At 45.0% G+C, this 24,395-nt stretch overlaps 1 protein-coding gene across 2 annotated transcripts in view; it reads right to left on the bottom strand.

Annotated features, from left to right (window-relative positions):
- The window catches only part of CDH11 (cadherin 11), a 98,089-nt gene that overhangs the window by 41,907 nt on the left and 31,787 nt on the right, over positions 1–24,395 (bottom strand). Inside the window, exon 2 of one of the 2 annotated variants that reach the window (XM_077310863.1) lies at positions 14,809–14,929. The exons of the other annotated variant lie outside the window; for it this stretch is intronic. The gene's annotated coding sequence lies outside the window, so the exon portion shown is untranslated. The remainder of the gene's footprint in view (positions 1–14,808; positions 14,930–24,395) is intronic. 2 annotated transcript variants of the gene reach the window in all.

The following is a 24,395-nucleotide window of genomic DNA, read 5'->3' on the forward strand; positions in this document are numbered from 1 at the left end:
CTTAATTACACATTTTACATCATTTAATGCACTCATGCCAAACACTGGTATAGTTATTATATTGAGCACTGTAGTTGGTTTTAATGCAAGGGTCATCTAGGGCAATGGTTGTCAACCTCTGGTCCTCCAGATGCTTGTGTACTACAAGTCCCATGAGCCCCTGCCACCGTTTGCTGGCAGGAGCTCATGGTAATTGTAGTCCATGAACATCTGGAGGACCACAGGTTGACTACCCCTGGTCTAGGGTGAACAATCGCTTTCCTCTGTATGATTGATGGCACAGGTCCATCATGAAGGTAAAAGGATGGCATGTTCCCCGAATCATTCCAAAGCTGCGGTTGTGTGCCGTTGCCTGGAAGACTGTATCCATCAAGTTTCCAAAGACAGGGCAGAATATCAATCTTAGTACTTAAATAAAAGTACTTAAATAAAAGTACTTAAATAAAAGGAAAGAAAGTGGAAGAAATAATATGAATGATATGAGAATACTCTTCTAATGGTCCAGATCACCAGTGCACTTTTGACACTGGATGCAAGGAAGAAAATGGATGGATGGATGGATGGATGGATGGATGGATGGATGGATGGATGGATGGATGGATGGAGAACATTCTTTGCTTCTTGTGGACTTGCAATCCCCCCACCCCCAACCATCAAGTCATAGCTGACTTATGGTGACTGCTTATGGGGTTTTCAAGGCAAGAGAGGTGGTCTGTCATTCCCTGTTTCTGCATCACGACCCTGGTATTCCTTGGTGGTCTCCCATCTAGATTCTAGCCAGGGCTGACTCTGCTCAGTTTCTGAGACCTGATGGAATCCGGCTAGCCTGGGCTATCCAGGTCAGGACCTTTATTGATATACCTTTACTCATCTGTCTATATATGGTATCATTCCAAATCTCTTTATTGAATAGGCCCTGGTTTCTAAAGTTGCTGATTCATTCATATATTTTCTGCCATTTTCATGCTGTTTTTCTATAGGAATGTTATGTCATTTGTATGCAAATGATTGCAAAAACAGGTGTCATTTTAAAGAGTCCAGTTGTGTTCAGTTTTACTAGTATAGCTGTGGGAGGTAAGAGACACCTGTGTTTTCATTTCAGAGATCTGGGAAAAAGAGTAGAGTTTACAAATGGAACAATCCCCCCCCCCCCATTTTACTAACTACATAAAAGGTAGACATGTTGATGAGGAGTCCAACATGTTGAAGAGAAGGCCAACTTACTAGGAGGAATGGATTCAAATTACAGGAAAGGAGGATTTACTTAAATATTAGAAAGCATTTTCTGACAGTGAGGGCCCTCTCTAGATGGGATATGCTGCCTCAGAGGGTGGTGGAGTCTCCTTCGTTGGAAGATTTTTAGGAGGAGATTGGATGAGTACTTGTCAGGATGGTGTGGTTTTTAGGTCCCCAAGAAGGTGGGGGTTGGACTGGAGGGCCCTTTATGGTCTCTTCCAGCTCTGTGTGATTCTGATGGCATGCCTTGGGGGGGGGGACCCTAGACACATATTGAGCATCTAGTGTACTGCCAAACACTGCTGGGGACTGGGCAGCTCACAAATTGTGTCGCTCCCATAATGCCTCCTGCTATCTAAGAGGGTATCTTCCAAGCAGCTTCTTTGTTTCTTCCATAGAATTAGAAAGATGGACTCTGTCGAAAATGTAGGAAACAAACCTTCATTATGAGATAGGAGGAATCATTTTTATTCAGGTACATGGACTTTAGCAGACTGCCACAGGCCAGTCATAATCTGTTATTGTTTCCCTGCAACCTTGCGCTATTAATTTTTCTTTTTAATGAACTGTCCGGTCTGGTTTAGCTAAGAGAACGATGATGGAGCTGCAGTAAAAATGGTTTATGCTGTGCCTCTGTCAAAACCCAAAAACAAAACAAAAAACACTTTCCCCCTGCAGCACTAGAGTATAATTGAAAAGCTAGTGTTACACGGAAGGAACAGAACGGCCGCAAAGGCAAGATGTCAGAAACAAAGTGGGAGGCGCCGCTTTCAGAAATTCATTTGTTGTGAGCCCAGGTCTTGTTAGTGAGGACTCCTCAGAGGAACAGTCTTGTCAGGAGCTCCCAGCTTCACCCAAGCCTCAGCTGGATGAGAACTTAGCCCAGCCAGAGAGCTCTGGCCAACCGAAGGAAACTGAGCTAAAGACAAACCAAAGCTTAGACTCCAAAGTGATTGCAGAAATCTCTTATTCCTCTGCACAGTCTCCTATGCAGCTCGTCCTGAAGAGAGACCCTGCCTAAATGGCACCAAGCCAGATTAGCAAGACAGTTGCTGACTGCAGAAGCCTGTGAGTCATCACAGAGTGAGGACTGAGAGGCTGCTGACAACCCATATTAACTTGGAGCTAAGAGGCCTGTATTGCAGACACAACTTTGTAACTACCTTTGACCTGTTCTGTCTATCAACACCCTTGGACTGAATAAACCCTTGACTCACGGGACTGTCTGGCCTTGAATTCCATCTGTCTCCTGTGGCATTATTTCTTCAGCTATTGACTTTTTCTGCCAGCTCATCTGTGCTTTATTCTAGCAGAGAGTCAAAGCTTGAGACCACACATTCTTCTAGATTCTCCTGATTCCAAGTTGTATGTATCAATTTTGGTGGTGGTTGTTACTCTATACTTCCATGAAGAAAACATCAAGGTCACATGTGGGACCTGGAGACCTTCCTGAATGATAACTGATCTCCAGACAATAAAGATCCATTCCCCTGGAGAAAATAACTATGTTGGAGGGTAAACTCTATGGCATTCTGCCCTACTGAGAGCCCTCTCCTCCCTTAACTCCTTTTCCCCCGGGGTATTTTGTCTCCCAGAGCTGGCAACACTAAGGAAGAAGGAGCTTACCCCAAGGACTATGGGTGGGGTTGCCAGCCTCTAGGTGGGCCAAGAAACTGACCAACAGGCTTGTCTAGTGCAAATCTTGGATCTTTACTTCTGAGTATTCACTTCTCACAGTGTAAGCAATTATTGTCAATATCCATTGGAAAAATTAAAAATTGCCAAATGTGTACTGGTTATATCAACCATATTTTCAATGCTTTCCTTAGTGGCAATCTTTGCAAATCATCAAGTATTTATAGCTGTTGTTACAAAATTGCTAGTAGGACTCTATTAATGAGGAGTTATTTCATTCAATGTAATATAGTGGGGAGCAGAGTATTTGGTAGAGTCTTCCTTCATGTCTCATATGTCCTCTAGGTGGTGCCAGGAGATCTCCTGGAATTAGAGCTAATCTATAGATGGCATATGTATTGATGTAGCCTGGGGAGGACAGGGACTTCAGTGGGGTATGATGCCAGAGAGGCCACCTTCCAAAGGATCCATTTTCTCAAGAGGAACTGGTCTCTGTAGTCTGGAGATGATCTCTAATTCTAGGGAATTCCCAGGATCCACCTGGAGGTTGGCATTCCTAACTCTGGGTGAGAGGGATTTGTCCTCTACAACCATTATCTGAATGGTATGCTTGCTATGTCCATTTTGGAGGCCAGGAACGAGCTTCTTTGCCCCCAAAAGGCAGTCCTGGGAGGGAAGTGTGCAGCCTCTCAGCCTATTTGGGCTCCTCCATACATTGTCCAAATTTCAACAGTTTGACCTAAGACATAACTGTGCACAAGTGGCAGGAAGGCCATAATGATTATATGTGGCCCTCCAACATCCTTGATCACATGATCAACATCTTGATCTTTGTTCTAACATTTTACTAACTGAAAAAGGGATTCCCAGCCAAGGTTCTGGGGAATCTTGGGGTTATGCAATAGTTCCCCAAGGCATATGCCACCTTTCCCAGAAGTTTGGATGGTCGCTGACATCACTCAACATCACTGGAGCCCAATTCCCCTGCTGCCCTACAGGCCTAATCTCCTTCTCCACAATGAAAATGGTAAATGATCAGTTGATTGATTGGCTGGTTCCCGCATCTTACTTCTGCGCCCACTTCTCTGAAGGGGCATGTCACCACTTCTGGGCTTCCTTGAAACCTGAAAAAAATATTTCAGAGGTTCCTCCATGGTCAAAAGGTTGGAAAAGGCTAGTTCAAAAGCAAGATTTTCTGCAATGTATTGGCATTGCCACCAAGGCAAACCTTCCAAGCCAAAAGAGAAGAAATGCAATATTGTAAGAAATGTTTCAATGACTTTCAGCATATTCTATCTTGCCCCATCCAAGCAGTCAGTTTGCATGTTTATTTTTTTCCCATATAATGAACCCAGATGGCTGGCCCACCTTTCTTCTTTTGTCTTAATTTAGGCCACTCACATTATAATACCTTCCCTCACTAATATGCATTTCGAATGCCTTATTTATATGCAAAGACGTACAAAGGTTTCAGAAAACTCCACCACATTCTGGATTCACTAATATTTCCTATTAGAAATTCATCCCTGCAAGCCTGAAAAATTGTCTAAATAATTAGTAAATTAATACAGGCATAATAAGGCTCACCGAGGGAAATCAGAAGAGATCATTCCAGGGTTCATGTGCACATTATATTTTTTTTATCAACGCTCACTCTGCCAGATACCAAGTTAATGTTGTCACTCTCAATGGACTCTATCTTACCTAGTCTAGCCTTCAGGAAAGCATAACGCTTCCCAGAGGCAAATGCTGAAGTTATGTTCTCGCACAGCAATTCAGTGTTTAAATATGGGGTCAGTGTGCTGAGTTAAACACAAACACTGCTCACCCAGTGACAGCTTCCAATTGGCCTATCGCCGATTGTACCGAGAATATTTCCATTTTGTCAGATATTTCATTTGTCTCTGGAGATGACTCATGTGGTCAATACTGTCCATCAAGAAGCCATACTTAATACTGCAAATCAAATTATTCACAGGTATATGAGAAATTAGCTATAATGCAATTATTAGCTGCAGTCCAGCTGGTAATGGAAGGGAAGAAGTAAATTTCTTGCAAGCCCCCTTCCTGGTGCAGATCCCAGATTTGTCCCTAATCCTATTTCAGAAGGCCCCCTGGCCCAGGAAAAGCATTTCAAAGAAGCATCAACAGGCTGTCATTCCACACATGTTGGATAATGCACTTTCAATGTACCTTTGCAGCTAGATCTTCCTGTGCCATCGAAGAAGAAGAAGAAGAAGAAGAAGAAGAAGAAGAAGAAGAAGAAGAAGAAGAAGAAGAAGAAGAAGAAGAGTTGGTTCTTATATGTCGCTTTTCCCTACCCGAAGGAGGCTCAAAGTGGCTTACAGTTGCCTTCCCATTCCTCTCCCCACAACAGACACCCTGTGGGGTGGGTGAGGCTGAGAGAGCCCTGACATTACTGCTCGGTCAGAACAGTTTTATCAGTGCCATGGCGAGCCCAAGGTCACCCAGCTGGTTGCATGTGGGGGAGTGCAGAATCGAACCTGGCATGCCAGATTAGAAGTCTGCACTCCTAACCACTACACCAAACTGACTCTATATCTAAAGTCCATTGGAAGTGCAATATCCAATGCATGCAGAATGAGCAGGATGGAAAGAGAGGGAGAGGCTGGGAACTGTCTTGCCTGAGTAGATAACTTAGTTTGGATCCAGCTCCATGTTTAGTCTTCAACTTAATAGATTCTAGTTTAGTTCTATCATGCTGCCTCTAAATGCTAATTAAAAGAAGGCTTCCAGTTGCCTAGAAGTGAAGGCAGCTGGTATTGCTTAGAATACCAAGCTGTAATTGCTTTAATCCCCCTTCAAGGATCGCTGCCTTGTTGTGGCAAGGGGGCTTGCGTAGCTCAGTGAAGCTATGAGCTATGCCGTGCAGGGCCACCCAAGACGGACAGGTCATAGCTGAGAGCTCTGACAAAAGGTGATCCACTGGAGAAGGCAATGGCAAACCACTCCAGTATCTTTGCCATGAAAACTCTATGGACAGTTCCAATAGGCATAACGATATGACGCCGGAAGATGAGCCCCTCAGGTCGGAAGGTGTCCAATATGCTACTGGGGATGAGCAGACGGCTAGTACGAGTAGCGCCAGAATGAATGAAGCGACTGGGCCAAAGCCGAAAGGACGCTCAGTTGTGGAAGTAACTGGTGGCGAAAAGACAGTCCGATGCTGTAAAGATTTTTATTCCATAGGAACCTGGAACGTCAGATCCATGAATCAAGGCAAGCTGGACGTGGTTAAACAAGAAATGAGAAGACTGAACATCGACATTTTAGGAATCAGTGAACTAAAATGGACAGGAATGGGTGAATTTAATTCAGATGACCATCAGGTATACTACTGTGGACAAGAATCTCACAGAAGAAATGGAGTAGCCTTCATAATCAATAAGAGAGTAGGAAAAGCAGTCTTGGGATACAATCCCCAAAATGACAGAATGATCTCAGTTCGAATCCAAGGCAAACCATTCAACATCACAGTGATCCAGGTCTATGCCCCAACCACTGCTGCTGAAGAGGATGAAGTTGATCAGTTCTATGAAGCCCTACAACACCTTATAGAAGCAACGCCAAAAAATGATGTGCTTATCATCATGGGGGATTGGAATGCTAAAGTAGGAAGCCAAAAGATAACTGGGATAACAGGCAAGTTTGGCCTTGGAGTACAAAATGAAGCAGGGCACAGGCTGGTAGAATTTTGTCAAGAAAATACAATGGTCATAGCAAACACTCTTTTCCAACAACCCAAGAGACGACTCTACACATGGACATCACCAGACGGTCAACACAGAAATCAGATTGACTATGTACTCTGCAGCCAAAGATGGAAAAGTTCTATACAGGCAATAAAAACAAGACCAGGAGCTGATTGTGGTTCAGATCATGAGCTTCTTGTTGCAAGATTTAGGCTTAAATTGAAGAAAGTAGGGAAAAGCACTAGGCCACTCAGGTACGAACTAAATCATATCCCCGACGAATATACAGTAGAGGTGACAAATAGATTTAAGGAATTAGATCTGATAGACAGAGTGCCTGAAGAACTATGGACGGAGGTTCGCGACATTGTACAAGAGGTAGCAACTAAAACCATCCCAAAGAAAAAGAAATGCAAGAAATCAAAATGGCTGTCTGAGGAAGCTTTACAAATAGCTAAGGAGAGAAGGGAAGTGAAAGGCAAGGGAGAAAGAGAAAGATACACCCAATTGAATGCAGAATTCCAGAGAAAAGCTAGAAGAGATAAGAATGCCTTCTTAAATGAACAGTGCAAACAAATAGAAGAAAACAATAGAATGGGGAGGACCAGAGATCTTTTCAAGAAAATTGGAGATATGAAGAGAACGTTTCATGCAAAGATGGGTATGATAAGGGACCAAAATGGTAGGGACCTCACAGAAGCAGAAGAGATTAAGCAAAGGTGGCAAAATTATACAGAAGAACTATACAAGAGCGAGCTTAACATCCCTGATGACCACAGTGGGGTAGTTACTGACCTGGAGCCAGACATCCTGGAATGTGAAGTCAAATGGGCCTTAGGAAGTCTGAGCAACAATAAAGCTAGTGGTGGTGACAGCATTCCAGTTGAACTATTCAAAATCTTAAAGGACGATGCAGTAAAAGTGCTACACTCAATATGCCAGCAAATTTGGAAAACTCAGCAATGGCCACAGGATTGGAAAAGGTCAGTTTACATTCCAATCCCAAAGAAGGGCAATGCCAAAGAATGTTCAAACTACCGCACCATTGCACTCATTTCTCATGCTAGCAAAGTTATGCTCAAAATCCTACAAGCTAGGCTCCAGCAATATGTGGACCGAGAACTTCCAGAAGTACAGGCAGGATTTCGAAGAGGTAGAGGAACTAGAGATCAAATTGCCAACATACGCTGGATCATGGAAAAAGCTAGGGAGTTCCAGAAGAACGTCTACTTCTGCTTCATTGACTATGCTAAAGCCTTTGATTGTGTGGAGCACAACAAATTGTGGCAAGTTCTTAAAGAGATGGGAATACCAGAGCATCTTATTTGTCTCTTGAGAAATTTATATGCAGGTCAAGAAGCAACAGTGAGAACTGAACATGGAATCACGGATTGGTTCAAAATTGAGAAAGGAGTTCGGCAAGGCTGTATACTGTCGCCTTGCCTATTTAACTTGTATGCGGAGCACATCATGAGAAAGGCGGGATTAGAGGAGTCACAAATTGGGATCAAGATTGCAGGGAGAAATATCAACAACCTCAGATATGCAGATGATACCACTCTAATGGCAGAAAGTGAAGAGGAACTAAAGAGCCTGTTGATGCGGGTGAAGGAGGAGAGTGCAAAAGTTGGCTTGAAACTCAACATCAAGAAAACAAAGATCATGGCAGCCGGCCCTCTCAATTCCTGGCAAATAGATGGGGAAGAAATGGAGATAGTGACAGATTTTATTTTCCTCGGCTCCAAGATCACTGCAGATGGGGACTGCAGCAAAGAAATTAAAAGACGCTTGCTCCTAGGGAGGAAAGCTATGGCAAATCTAGACAGCATCCTAAAAAGCAGAGACATCACCCTACCAACAAAAGTGCGTTTAGTCAAGGCTATGGTATTCCCAGTTGCAATGTATGGCTGCGAAAGTTGGACCATAAGGAAGGCCGAGCGTCAAAGAATTGAGGCTTTTGAACTCTGGTGCTGGAGAAGACTCTTGCGAGTCCCTTGGACTGCAAGGCGAACAAACCGGTCAGTCCTAGAGGAGATCAGCCCTGACTGCTCTTTAGAAGGCCAGATCCTGAAGATGAAACTCAAATACTTTGGCCACCTCATGAGAAGGAAGGACTCCCTGGAGAAGAGCCTAATGCTGGGAGTGATCGAGGGCAAAAGAAGAAGGGGACGACAGAGAATGAGGTGGATGGATGGAGTCACTGAAGCAGTAGGTGCAAACTTAAAAGGACTCCAGGGAATGGTAGAGGACAGGAAGGCCTGGAGGATCATTGTCCATGGGGTCGCGATGGGTCGGACACGACTTCGCACATAACAACAACAACAATTGCTTTAATTTGTCAATTGAGCTTCGCATATGTGAGCAGAATACATTACCAACCATGGATGGACTCCATCTCATGTTCACTATATTGTTACTATATGTTGTATATCACACACACACACACACACACACACCTTCATGCTGGAGCTCAAGAAGGCATCTATAGGGACTTCATGAGTTCTCCCATCCATGCACCATCCCAACCCAACCCAGCCTCAGCAATGCTGCTGTCTCATATGCCCTTCCAACTAGACCCTTAATCACAATCAGCAATTGGAAGGAACCCCGATTTGGAGCCTATTCATTTGTTCAGACAGACAGACAGATTTCTACTAGCCCTGTCTCGGCTAACTCAGGGTGGATTACAACCATCTTGAAGATATTAAGGTCTAGTGACCATCATCTACTTAGGACCCCTGGCCCCAAAGAGGTCTAACTGGCCTCAGCCCAGAGGTGGTTTGGCCTAGTAACAGATGTAGCATGTAGTCATTGCATACTGGCAATGCAGAAGAAACAAAAGCACCAGAGAGCGGGCGAGCATCAACGAGGCCGCAGTTGACGTGGCTGGGGGGTGGGATGGAAAGGATGCCGGCAGGCACGCCGACGGCACCGTGGAGGGCGGAGCCGGTGGCCGCAATAAAAGGTGCCACGCGGCTTAGGAGCCCTCTTCCTGCCGGCGGACACAGAGGACGGAAACCCACCCTCCCGCCTTGGTCATAGTTCTAGTCATAGTGATGGAAGTGCGGCACGAGGTAGAATAGTCTGGCCAGGGACCAGTTTGTGTACTGGGCCCTGAGGAGGGGGTCTCCCTAAGAGATCAGCCAACACCGAGCGCGGCCTTACCCGGCTGGGAAAGGTCAGGGGCTCGGGGCCAGGAGTTCTGGGATGGTTGGATGAGGTGGACGCCTGGCAACCATCACCAGACTCTTCCCAGGTGGAGGGTTACAAGGGGCAAGGGACCCTTTCTCCCGGCTGGGAGGAAGGCGGACCCAGGGCGCCCCTTGAACCCACGTTAGCAGCTGGATGGCTGCGCGGGGAATTATTCTACAACTCATGCCTGGCCAACCCTGGTTGGATTGTTTAATAAAGCTGTGGCCTTTGTTATTGCCAAAAGTTGTGTCGAGTCTCTTTCTGGCCCAAATTACCTACATGCCAGTCAGACGCGTGAGCTTAAAAAAGCTGTGGCAAGTGGCATGTACTGAATGTTCTGTACAAAACTTGACAATTAAAAACAGCCATCCATCATTGCTTAAAAAAAAAAGACAGGCAGAACTTCAAAACATGGAGACACATTTGGGAACTACAAATACAAAAGGCATCCCTGACCAGATCTGTGCAAAGATTCTGGTGGGGGGTTTTAGTTTGGTTTTGATTTACATCTTCACTTCTGCTATTAACAAAATGAAAACATAAGACAGCGAGAACCTTCAAGAAATGTGACGGGGCATTTCTTTCCGTACTTTGCCTCCGTAACAATCTGAAAACTGCAGCTTTGATGATTTGGGTACTGAAACAGGAAATTTACATTCCTGAGTGAGCTCAGTAGGAGTGAAATCAAGTCAGACAAAAAAAAAAAAAGCAACTCAAAAATGACACAGAGAACATATGGGCATCCAGGTTTACATGACAATCAACAGAAGTGGTGTTTGTTGGCTCTTGTTAGCAGGAAAGCTATTGAAACTCCTGACAGAGTGGGCATCTAAAATCACCAACTGGGAGCCTTCTTTTGGAAATCATTACATCTACAGTTCCTTCTACCAGCTTTCCAATTATCTAAGAAAACCAGTGGGAAGCCTCTCAGAAATGGATACTGCTTGACTCAAAGCGGATCCGGGGTTCAACCTGTGCGGAATGGGCTCAGGTCTCCATAAATTCCCTAAATAATCACCTAACAGATCCCCACATGCCCAGAGCAACCTGTAAATACTATGCAGTGCCAAAGACATTGTCATTTCTGAGTGCGATTATTTATCCTGCTAATTAAAATTAACTATGATGAAACCCATTGAGGATATCAGCATGAACACTACGGGAAAAGACGAGACATACAAACATTGTCCGTTATTTGCCGTTCCTCGTGAGTTTCCATCTAGAAGTGAAACGTGGTTCTCGTCTCGGGTGTGTGATAATTTTTTTTAAAGAAATCTTTTGGGGATGACAGCAAACTTGGGGCTGGTTGTTGAAATGACAAATCTTTCCCAGTCATCCTTACCCTCTTGACCCAGCTGGTTTAAAAGGGATACAGTGACATTAAAGGGGGAAAGCTTCTGTGATAGCAACAATTAAATTCTCAGAGCTGTTTCTCCTCTAGAAAAGAAGTTCTCTCCACCCAATTTGAACATTTAAAAGCTGAGAAAAACACATAAATGTTGCCTTAAACCAGGGATTCCTAACCAGGTGTACAAGGACCCCTGGGGATCTGCAGGAGCTCTGGGGGGGGGGGGTCCATAGTCTTTCCCCTCCTGCCTTTAGCCTCTGACTGCTTCTATTGCTCTCCCTCCTGAGTGCCTTGTGGTTTGTGTGCCTGGGAGGGGACAGAGCCTGCATGGCCTCTCCTCCTTTCTCTCCTCCCTCAGGCCTCCTCAAGTCTGTTTACACAGGTGATGTCACTTCCTGTGACATGGTACTTCTGGGCAGGGGTGAGGCATGGCCAGCTGACATCACTTCCGGGGCCCCTCGAAGCCTGGAAAATCATTTCAGGGGCCCCTCCACAGTCAAAAGGTTGAAAAAGGCCACCTTAAATGCTCAAGGAACACTTTGAGTGTGGCTCAGACTCGGTGGCAGACCACAGTTCCCCTTCCAAAACTAAACCAGCACCTGTCTCTTTAACTAACAAATCCATTTCACGGATGATGCTTGAGAGCGTCTGCTGCAGTTTCCCTTTAGCAGCAAAGAAATGCCATTTACAGTCTCCTGTGCAGAGAAATATTTTTCCCCCTCAAAGGGATGTTGTAACGTTCAGGCCCTTTCGCTGCCAGAAATGAGATTATCAACACCCAAGGACATTTTGAGCAGAAATGAAGCCGCCGTCAACGCCGCAACCCTGACTGCAAAACAATCGGAGTGAGTCAGCTAAGCAGTGTGCTTTAATGCTGTCGGCCTGCTTGTTGTGTTACGAGCATTGCAAGGGTGTGTGTGGGGAGGGGGGCAAACGTCAAACCCTAAGAAGGCAGTTCCCGTTACAGTGCAGAAAAGGTCGAGCACGTCCAAATGCTTGAACTCCTTATTGCTCAAGAACGTGCGTGCTCGCGGAGAGGCGTCCTGTGAGACTGCAGAGTCCAAAGAGCTACAAAAACAAGCCGGCGCACCTGCGTGGAGACCGGCTTCAAAGCAGCATGAACAACGGGGACATGAGATGCCTCCTTGTTGTAATAGCTTTGCACTCCCAGCAGGGCTCTTCAGTGTTTAGCCGGCAAGTGCGAACAAAACAACGTTTTTGCTATACGATATGGAAAGCGGAACCCCCACACACACACACAAATAACAAACAATCCATGGAATGAGTTCCGCAAGATGGGTGACCTAAAGATGGGTGGCAAAAAAAGCCACAGGGACTAGCACAGGATGTACAGGCGTGGTCTGGCAGCTGGCAGGAGAGGGAGGCAATCGTTCTCACCAGGACCGTTTATGCACTGGGAACTTCACTGCCCCAGCTCCCATGCAGGAACACAAATCGGGGGCAGATGAGGTGCACCAGGCCAAATGCTCCTCCATGTGGGTGCAGGAAGAGGTGGGGCAACCTGTGATGACTAAAACTCCAGCCTGCAGCCCGGCATGAAACCTCCAGTGCGTAAATGGTCCAGATAATGACAATACTTCTGGTGGGACCTCGAAGCCTGGCATCACACACGCTCTAGCACGCAACCCAGAACTTTATGATGCAGGAGCTTCTGGGGTGCAGAATGGGTGATCATTGCCACCCATTTGGCCAGGCTGCTTCTGTCTGCCAACTGGCTAAGCAGCAAAGGACAGGAGTTGTAAGTGCCATGAGTTTGCTCACCATTAGTGAGCACCTGGCAAGCCTAGGCTAAGATAACACCAAACTGTTTCACTTCATTTGTCGTACCACTATGTCGGCCACCAAGAAAATGAAAACACTCACTTGCAAGGAAAATCAGTCACAGTTTAGGAGAGGAATCCTAAGCAGAATTTCCGAATCCCTTGCAATCAATGAGTAATTGATATGTAGAAGTTGTTTTTATACCCTGCTTTTCACTACCTGAAGGAGTCCCAAAGCCTTCCAATCACCTTCCCTTCCTCTCCCCACAACACACACTCTATAAAGTAGGTGAAGCTGAGAGAGCTTTGAGAACAGTGACTAGCCCAAAGTCACCCAGCTGACTGAATGTGGAGGAGTGAGGAATAAAACCGGTTCTCAAGATTGGAGACAGCCACTTTTAACCACTATGCCACACTGTCTCTCTAGTCCTCCAGAAGGGTGTGATGCTGCTGAGAATTATGCTGTCAGCTTCTAATTCATACCTACTTAGATCCCCCTCAAATTAGATGGTTTGTCAGCAGCCTACAAAGGCATTTCATGTAGCTGAAACCCTGTTTAAAAGCGTTCATGCAGCACCTTCCTGCCCCCCTCATGAATTTCATCAGATATCAACAAATTTCTCATCAGGCTTTCATCGGTCTGTTCACTGGCATGACACCTCCAGAAGGAAGCAACCACAAGTTGCTACTCTTTTACTCTGGTCCCTTCACTGGCTGTAACAAAGATTATGTAAAGACCTTTGACTGTCTCAATACAACATCCGACCCATGAAAACCTGTAGGTTGTGTTCATCACATGTCCCTCCCTCTCGGCTTCCCCCAACAAAATCACCCTTGCTTCTATAATCTTGCAATGTTCTAATCTATATATAATCTTGCAATTCACACGCATGGGAAGTACCACATTGAATGGTTGGGAAAACACATATTCAATGAAGCTTTTTCGGCAGAAACACAGAGAGAGGGGACAATAACCTCTTCAGGGAGGACCAAAGCACTGGAACCCTTGGGTTGAGTCAGACTAAACTGGTCATTTCTATCCATTCCCCCTTCATGGTGCAGACCTCACATATGCTAATCTTCAAACTTGCGTTTTCCCAGGCATTGCCTTTTGGTGAGACCTTTGGACTGCAGTGGGAAGAGGAGAAAGGAAAGTTCCATAGTATGACGGAAAAGTTAGGTTGGATCCAATTAATGGAGAGATCAAGGTTTCTCAACCAGGGTTTCATGAAACCCTGTGGCTTCTTTACAGCTCTGGGAGGGTTTCCTGAATGGGTGCAAGTGTTTCTGTGTGTGTACATATAGATGGATGGATGGATGGATGGATGGATGGATGGATGGATGGATAGATGGATAGATGGATAGATGGATAGATGGATAGATGGATAGATGGATAGATGGATAGATGGATAGATAGACAGATAGACAGATAGACATATAGATAGATTTTGTTAAGCATTTAACAAATGAGCCTCCGGGGAGGGCGGTATAGAAGTATGATAAATAAATAAATAAATAAATAAATAAATAAATAAATAAATAAATAAATAAATAAATAAATAAATAAATAAATAAATAAATAAATAAATAAATTTATTGGGTGATATGACCACATATGGTCATAATGACCCCCTCCCAAAATGGCCAGTGATGGGCCTGGAGAGTATGGGAAGGGGAGGGGTGCTGGGTAGTTGTGTACACAGCTCTGCTTCCAACCATATGCTGCACAATCCTGCCATTTCTTGGGTTTCTCAAAGCCCAAAGAATATTTCTCAATGGTTCTCAATGGTCAACAAAGTTTAGAAATGCTGCTCTAAGCACTGCACCACACTGATTCTCAACATGGGCTATATTCTGCTAATCACTTTGGCAAGGGCAAGTGGTTTGTCATCCAGCATCTTACCTTTACCCACTGGAAACCTGTTGCCAATTGAAGAAGCATATTCTACCCATTGGAGCAAGCTGGGGGTGTTAAGAGATGTTTCCCGTTCAGAGCTGCCACTAATCCAGGAGTCCAAATCTCACTGCAAAAACAGGAATAAAGGGGGGGGGGGGAATGAAAAGAAGCTTAGTTGGAATCCAAAGGGACAATATATTTGCAGTAAAGAGAAACAAGCCTTTAAAGTTACTCCCTGGACCCCAGGGAGACTGTGGAGAAGTAAGAATATCTCTATGCCAAGATGAGAATTAACAAGCAACCAATACAGATGTGTTATTGGGAAAGAATGTTCCCATCATTAATGTGCTGGTGGCCATGTCAATACGCCCACATGTTGTTCATCAGGACAAGCAGAATCTTGTAAAAGAAAATGCACTCTGGGAACATTACCATTTGCAAGGGACACCACCAGCAAATAAAATAAGATAAAATAAAAGCGAAGAATCTTATCATGAGGAATCGACAAGCAGCTAAAAGCTACTGCTGGCTCCAGAATTTTTTAAGTGCTGGGAGGAAAATTAGCATGTAACTAGGTTTGTTCTTTGCTCTGAACTGAAGCCTTTACCGATATGATCAAGAACCCAATACAGGATGTGGCTTTTATGTTTATACCACAGAGATCCGGTTTCAAATCTTTGCCTGTAGCAAAACAGCATGCTGCAAAGGACATGGGGCTGCTGGCAAAAATGGCTGCCATGTGTTGTGTTCCTTCTCCTTCATATCCAGCACCCACATGTCCCAGAATGTCCCAACAGCACTATGCGATGCATGTCTGTGGTGCTACCTAGCCAGAGGTACAGCACAGGAGATAGGGACATGCCCACCAATATTTGGAAGTTATGTTTCTAACTATGCAAAGGTGAGAGAGGATCAGGTTTGTGCGAGCAAGCTTCTTTTTAAAGGAACGCTGCAACCCATCAATAAGAATTAGGCACCCAAACATACAAACAATTCTCAATATGGTAGCTTTTTGAGGCAGACACTGGGGAAACCTGCTCACACAAGAACAAAAACCATTCGTTCATTAGTCAGCCTTTGAAATCCAACCTCAGAAGTATTAGAAGAAGAAGGAGGAGGAGAAGAAGAAGAAGAAGAAGAAGAAGAAGAAGAGGAAGAAGAAGAAGAAGAAGAAGAAGAAGAAGAAGAAGAGAGTTGGTTCTTATATGCCGCTTTTCTTATATACCAGGGGTAGTCAAACTGCGGCCCTCCAGGTGGTAGTCAAACTGCGGCCCTCCATCTGAAGGGCTGCAGTTTGACTACCCCTGCATACAATTGCCATGATGGTGAATCTGTCAACAGGGCCTGAATAAACAGCCCGCCGACTGACATCTTGGTGACGGATGTGTTCATCAGCCCACCATGTGGGAGAAAGATCCTTCAAAGGCGCTGCCTCCGTAGTTACAGAGGAAACTGCAGATGATAAGTGTTTGTGATTTATTAGGGATCGAGGCAAGGCAATGCGTATCCATAGATAATTCTGTCGCATAGTCCAGTGCGCCACAAACATTATTTCAAGGGTAAAGTTGTTGTTTTCTTGCCTCCATTCCGCTGTTCTGTGTAAGACCATAGAATTTCCAGGAATTCCTAGAGAGGTATGAGAGTACTTCCAGGTTTTCCTCAGAAGGGATGCCGTGTCATGGTGCCAACAGCAATTTTTAAATTTATTTTTCTCCCACCAGCCGACAGAGCAGCTGTAGGCAGTAAGGAGATCTTGCCGTAGCAGGAGATCTGGAAACCCTTCCGTTAGCATAGAATGCAGATATGCCGTGAGAGGGGAACAGACATGGAAGCAACCTTCTATTGAGGGTTCAAGGCATAACTAGTGCATCTTTTGCCCAATAATTCCTATAATTCCTATTATTTTCATCCAACTAGCCTTCTGCCACAATTAACATCCTATCAAATGGGTGAAAGCTCTAGGATGCCTGCAAATGAGATTTCGTATTGAGGTGGGCAGATTTTTGGGGAGAAATCACAGCAGGGATTTGATGTCATAACATTCTCCTTTTGAATTAGGTTGTCGGTCCTATGCTGGCAAATGTCAGGTTATTTGAAGAAGAAGAGTTGGTTCTTATATGTCGCTTTTCTCTACCAGATGGAGCCTCACAGCGGCTTATAATCACCTTCCCTTCCCTCTCCCCACAACAGACACCCTGTGAGGTGGGTGAGGCTGAGAGAACCCTGATATTACTGAAGAAAAAGAAGAGCTGGTTCTTATATGCTGCTTCTCTACAAGAAGGAGTCTCAAAGCGGCTTACAGTCGCCTTCCCTTTCCTCTCCCCACAACAGACACCCCATGAGGTAGATGAGGCTGAGAGAGCCCTGATATCACTGCTCGGTCAGAACAGCTTCATCAGAGCTGTGGCAAGCCCAAGGTCACCCAGCTGGCTGCATGTGGGGGAGCGGGGAAACAGTTTAGAAGTCAATGCTCCTAACCACTACACCAAGATTTGTGGGGGAAGGGTGTGCCTGGGAAGGGTAAAGTTGAGCCAGCCACAATTCTCTCAGGGCTCTCTCAGCCTCACCTATATCACAGGGTGTCTGTTGTGGGGAGAGGAAAGGGAAGGTGATTGTAAGCCGCTTTGAGACTCCTTCGGGTAGAAAAAGGCCGCATAGAAGAACCAACTCGTCTTCTAATCTGGTGAGCTGGGTTTGATTCTATGGTAGAAGTCACTTTTTTAAACCAGTGGTCTCCAATCCCCGGTCCAGGGACCGGTACCGGTCCGTGGATCAGTCGGTACCGGGCTGCAGCTCCTCCTTGTCCGCCTCCCTGGCTGCTGCCTCGGGGACTGCCCTGCCACTCTGCTGATGGCTCACCTTTGGTGTTCTCCGGTGGCTACCATGGCTGGGGCTCCCCCTCAGCGTGGCACTGCACAGCAGTTGCTGGCAGTGCCCCCCAAGGGCAGCAGGAAATCAGGGGCATTGGTAGGAAAGCCAGTGGAGCAGGGACTCAGGCAGTGGCCGTGACATCCCTCGGCAAAAGACTACCCCCCCCCCGGGCCTCAGTAAAATTGTCCAGCATTGACCGGTCCCCCGTGATAAAAAGGTTGGGGACCACTGTTTTAAACCACAGTTCCTGCATAACTGAGTGGTATTCTGCTCGGCTACTTTTCAACTCCTTGAGTTTATTTAGCATATTTTTATTCCATTTTTCTAAGGGGTTCAGGCGGAATAACATGGAATTTCTTTCTCCCCTTTTATCCTTTATTACTAATACTGATATTTCCTCTGAATAAAACCCACCTAACCACTAGACTCTCCCCAGAGGCAAAGAGAAATCCAATTCTTTCTCATAATCAATTGAAAACTGCATTTTAGATCTTCTGTAGTTCCATTTTCTCCAGGAGAAAAACATATGCTGATATTATTTCTGCAACTATTATTTGTAGATCCCTATTACAGCTTCTAAAAGATCATCTTCTAGTACTTAACAGAGCATTTGAATGGAAAATCTTTGAATTCTCTACTGCCTTGCAAGAAAGGACCACTGGTATTTCTTGCTGTTTTCAGGCTTTGAAAATTTATATTAGAACTATTTTTTTAATGAACTGTCGAGAATTCTGAATGCAGTGTTGAAAGTTCAAATACATCCCCTAGAAAATCATCGATAAATCACCAATAAACAAGTTGCACCCCAATGGCTTTCACAAACTGCTGCTCCCTGCTACCACCACCTATTTCTGTTATAAAATACCACAGTCTAAAGGAGTTGGCTGACGCAAAGTGGCAACCATAGAGATACCAAAACTCTTGGCAAACTGGGATGTGGAAAAGGGTCAGAGAAGTCCATTGTCCATCATGGTAATTACTGCACAGTGCCTGATGCTAAAAGGACAGTCCCGGGTCCCAAGAACCATCTGAATCCTGCATTGTCTTTGCATGATAAAAAGATTAGAGTCTGAAAAGCAGAGGATCCTGAATCTCACAGCTTCCTAGACAGCACACTGAAAAGACCATTGTAACATCCTCATAAATCCTCAGCTCTCTAGGCTCTTGACAAGTGAGGCCATGGACAATGCAATTCTTGTCTTGAACAAAACATTCCTTGTCTGCCCCAGGGCTTATCTGCTTAATTTACAAATGTCCTTCATTGTCCCCAAATAATTCCCTATTAGGGAGGAAAAAACTATTATGAGGAGCACTAAATAAATATTCACAGCTTTGTGGTATATTTGCTGGCATGAAGGCATCCATAAAAGAAACAAAGAGCATGGAATCTACAAGATCTTGGCTTCTCCTTCCTCTATATTACTCTACAGATGTGTTTATATTCACAGTCTCTCTGTCTCTCTTTCTCTCTTTTGCTCTCTGAATTTATTAGAGGGAAGGTGCAGTTTAGAGAGGGGTTTCAATGGGATATATTGGCATACAGTCCACCTTCCAAAGTGGTCATTTTCTCCCGGGGAACTGTTCTCTGCCACCTGGAGATCAGTTGTAATTGTGGAAAGATTCCAGCCATAGCCTGGAGGTTGGCAACCCTAGATGAGAAGTGTCTGATATTTCCCTGTACACACACACACTATACTTGATCTTAGGCAAAAGGCCGAGAACCAACTAGGTCCTCCAAAAGGTTTTGATGGAGTCTTTGACTAGTTGTCAACTTGTTCCAGGCGAGAAGGTGCAGTGCTTCCCTTCTGCTTCAGCAGCCGAAGAACTCTTTTCAGGCATTCTGTATACAGTGAAGATCAGCTCTTCCAATTCCTCTCTGCCAGTTCAGCATGACAGCTTTGATGACTCAGATATCTCCCTTGTTAGCCATCTATATTTGTCTCTCTTTGTAGGGGAACAAAACAGCTCTTGAGGCTTCCTGTACAACTGGGGAAGGGTGGAACCGAGGGATGTTAAGAGGCCAAGAGAACCCCTGAGCATTTGTTGACACACCTCCTGGGTCATAAATAGGAGTTTAGCCTATGGTAAATGTTCAGATGTGCAGCAAACGGGTCACTTGAACAAAGCTTTGCATTTGACTGGGGGGAAGCTACTAAGACACCCAGGCTGTTGCATTTTGAGCAAACATCTAGAAGGTTTCAATGTTTTGTGTGTGGAAATAGCAAACCATCCCCCCTTCCCCATGCAGTGTAGCATTTCAGCTGGTCCAACAGACTGTTTTGTCCAGTACACTGCACGTAAAACAATCGTCATTGCTGGAATATTCGGTCAAAATCTGATACCTGCTGAATTTAAACAAAGAACGGCCAATAAGGGCCTGTCCAGATACTCAGAGATCTTTTAGGGCTGAAAACAATCCCCAGGCTCCAGGTCCCATTGCCTGCCACCAGCATCACCGGCATGATGGCATCACTCCTGGGAAAGCTCCAAAAGTGATGGCCAATAGCTCTAGGAATTGCCAGAAACTCTTTTGCGTAGTTTCCAGCTATTCCTAAAGTTACTCATCAGCACTTCTTCAGAGTAGACACTGTTATGCCAATAATATTGCCTCTCCACCATGCCTCTGCCCCGAATCCTCATACCACTTGTAAGGCTTGTCCTGTCAGAGTGAGAATGGATACTTCTGAACTTTTCTTTTTTTTAAGTAAGTAAAATAGGTGTTCTGCAGTGTGGAGGGAGAGTTTATTGTCACTGTTCACCCAAGGTTATTTACTGTAAGGGAAAAGGCTAAGTACAGCCCCAGTCAATTGATTTCAATGGCTCATAATCGCTCAGAGGTCTAAACCGATCTCCTTCTGTGTCACTGAGAGAGTAATTCCAAAAGCAACACACTGAAAGCCTCTGTGACTAGGCTGCAGGGAGGACTACATCCCACACATCAGTAGATGGAGAGAGATTAGAGATGAGAGTGTAATAGCGGTTGTTCCTCGTTTCATCAAAGCACATGGAACTTCTTTTCACGAAGAACCAGGAAGTGGATGGGAGCCCACCTTAAACAAAAGAATCCCCAGAGTACGTGCTCAGGGTTTTCCTATTGCAACCTCAGAGAGACCACTTGATGCCACTAGTGAGCACATAGACACAGTTGAGCAGCTTAACAAACTGACCTCCAGGGATGACTTCACCAAACGCCTGGCTGACTGTAAATCCAACAATATCCAGAACAGAAGCTTTTAAGAATCTAAGCCACCTTTGTCTGACCCATTTGAGAACCATTCCATACAAAAGGACCACTCCAAGGCTATACAAGTGCTACAAATCTACAGGCAACTAAAGCGACTCACAACTTTGTGTTCCCCTTGCACTTGTTTTATCCTGCTAACAACCACCATGCAAGGTAGGCCAGGCTGAGAGAGAGTGATTGGCCTGAGGACACCCAGCAGTCTTCCATGGCAGAGCAGGAATTCAGACATATGCATAATAACCCCTACAATACACTGCTTCTTATGTCCATTCAATGGTATCCATTGAAAGGTATACCCTTGTGGTATTCTTCAAGAGCACTTAGTTTGTTGTTGAAGCAGCACAGAAAAAGTTCTTCTGCCACCTTTTTACTGGCAACTGATAGCCAAAACATGGCACCTGATTCCATTGTGCATCTTGTAATGCTTATGCAAAAGGATTCTGGTATGGGTATCATCTGTTTCATTAACAGCAATGGATGTCTAATGGGAGACATCTCTTTAAATGCAGGCTGCAACACAGCCCTTGTAGACGTAGCTTCTAATGCAGTTCTCTCTTCTACAAGGCTGATATTGTCAGAAAGCAAAGGATGCATGGGGAGGGGGGAGCAAAATCCCGGCTGCCAGCAGAGGCGGAGGGGATGTGCTATGTAAGCAGCCAGTCTTTGCAATCAGTTACGGTAGATACCTCATCAAGAGCTAATCTAAGGATTCAGGGTATTTCTGATAGGATTTGAAGCATGCTGCAGAATTCGGAATGGAGTCTGCCTTTCGAGTGCACCTCTCGGGGATGCTAGAGAAAAGAAGATTTATGCTAGTTAATCCGGACAGAAATAAAAGAATGAGCTTTTCCAAATGGGTTCTGGATAACAATACGTCAAAGCCAAAATTCGTTCTACAATGATCGTTTTTTTGTTGATACGTTTGTAATGAAGCCACATTAGAGTAGTACATCAAGGAAAACAAACAAAGCTACGAAAAATACAGTAACAGAAAAAAGATTATTTCTGTTTACCATGTTGAACTGGGTAAATAAAGAGCTTTGATCAGATGGGGAATTAGGAAACTATTACCTAGACATTGTGTGTGTTTGTGTGTGTGTGTGTGTGTGTGTGTGAATGCGTGTGTAGGGTTAGATCCAGCTAGGTTTTTCACTCAGTCTTATCCTTGCTACAGCCCCTACACACATAACTTCTGTACATGAAAGGTTTTGCTTCCATTGCTTCCTCTCCTCAGTGTTAATGAGTTATCTTGTGTTTTATGTGCCTGGGAGGGGGCAGAGCCTATATGCTTATTCCTGCCTTCAACCATATCCTGTCTCTCTCCCCCCCCCCCTGCCCCCAGTCCTCCTCAAGCCTGCTTGTTAACATGGGTGGTGACATGTCTTCCAGTGACATGTCACTTCTGGAGTATGTGGCAAGGAGGTGTGGCCAGCTTCAAAGACTCCTCCATGGTCAAAAGGTTGAAAAAAGTTGTTCTAAACAACGGACAGTCTCAATGAGGGTTTATCCCTCCTGTAAATTACTGGTGTCAGTTGTCTCCAACGTGACTGTTTGCCAAGGTTCACGAGAACTGTAGAATCTTCGGCCTCACAGACCTAATCAAAAGACCCGGAAAATGAAATGTCCACTAAACCCAGGATGTTCTCAGTATAACCCAATTATTCCTGACTGCCGATGTGCTAGAGCAGGGGTAGTCAACCTGTGGTCCTCCAGATGTCCATGGACTACAATTCCCATGAGCCCCTGCCAGCAAACGCTGACAGGGGCTCATGGGAATTGTAGTCCATGGACATCTGGAGGACCACAGGTTGACTACCCCTGTGCTAGAGAACTTCACTAAAATCACAGAGACAAACTCAAATTTCTGTTCCTTTTAAACGGAGAACAAAGCATCCTCACAACTGGGCGAAAACAAGCATCATGAACAAGATGTGTGCTTTTCCTGTGAATTATTTATAACGATGGCCCCAGAGCTGTTTGCTACAGCCAGACCTGGAGAGGTTTCCAAACCACGGAGTCCTCAAGCTACGCCAAATGTTTTCATTCAATAACATCTCACAAACACCCATGGTCAGCCAAACCAGAATGTCAGATGATAGTTTCCAGGCTTTCTAGACTGCAGCATCTGTTTGGGATGGAATACTGTTGATAAAACCAGATAGCCAGGCACAGGCAAGAATGGTCTGAAGAAGGCTGAAGAGGGCTTCATCGACAACTGAAGGAGCTGAACATCTGTTTCATCATCTACTTAGGCATCCCCAAAGGATCACTCAAGAAAACCGGCAGCTAGGTTGCAGCTGGTCAGCAAGCAACTGGTGGTGCTGAGGTACGGCTGCCACCTCTGGGTTGGAGCATGGAGGGACCCCATTTGAGTATAATGATACGGAATCCATGGAGGGACCTCATTTGAGTATAATGATACGGAATCCATCCTCCAAAGCAGCCATTTTCTCCAAGGGAACCGATTTCTGTTGCCAGGAGAGGAGCTCTGATTCCAGGGGACCCCCACGTCCCACCTGGAGGCTGGCATCCCTATGTTGAGGCACCAAAGCTATGCCAAGGGAAATTCAGTCAGCGGTGTGTCTTGCTATGTTTCCTGAGTCATTGCTTGCCACAGCTGTGAAGCCAGCTCCATTTCATGCTTGTATCTGCACAGAGCAGGGACGAGCCCAACAACTGTCTCAGTGCAAAAACTGATTACATAATTGGAAAAAATGCAGAACCCATTCCTACACACAGGGTTAGTCAACCCGTGGTCCTCCAGATGTCCATGGACTACAATACCCATGAGCCCATGCCAGTGTTTGCTTTGTTGATACGTTTGTAATAAAGCCACATTAGAGTAGTGCATCAAGGAAAACAAACAAAGCTACGAAAAATACAGGAACGAAAAAAAGATTATTTCTGTTTACCATGTTGAACTGGGTAAATAAAGAGCTTTGCCTACACAAAGCTGAGTGCCTTGAGTGTGGCCTATCAGGTTTCAGATATATGACATGAAAACATAAATTGTAAGTGTGCAGGCTTGTCTTAAACTAAGAGGTGGTGTCACATCCAGTGACATGTGGCTTCAGAGGGGCGTGGCAGAGAGGCATGGCCAGGTACCATCCTTTTTAGGGCTCCTCAAAGCCTGAAAAATAATTTCAGGGGCTTTTCCATGGTCAATAGTTTGAAAAAATTGTGGATTAAAGAGTAGAAAGAGGGTAAGTGTTTGGAGTGGGCACAGTTCCTCATGATCCACCATGAAGCCCCGGGTTATAGATATGGAAAAAGAAATGATCGCAAGTGATTTACCACTGCAGGACCCAGGAAAATAACGCACACGGAATAAAGGAGACCGCCAACGCTTCAGTGGGAAGAGAGTGATAAAGAACTGAAGTCAGCAGATGATAAGGCCCCGCTCGGAAGTGGATAAAGCAGTCGCCAGCAAATTAAAAAAATAGCCCTTACACTCGCAAAGAATTCCATAAGGGATTTA

This window comes from Paroedura picta, chromosome 14, assembly GCF_049243985.1.
Source record: "Paroedura picta isolate Pp20150507F chromosome 14, Ppicta_v3.0, whole genome shotgun sequence".
In the NCBI taxonomy this organism is placed as follows: Eukaryota; Metazoa; Chordata; class Lepidosauria; order Squamata; family Gekkonidae; genus Paroedura; species Paroedura picta.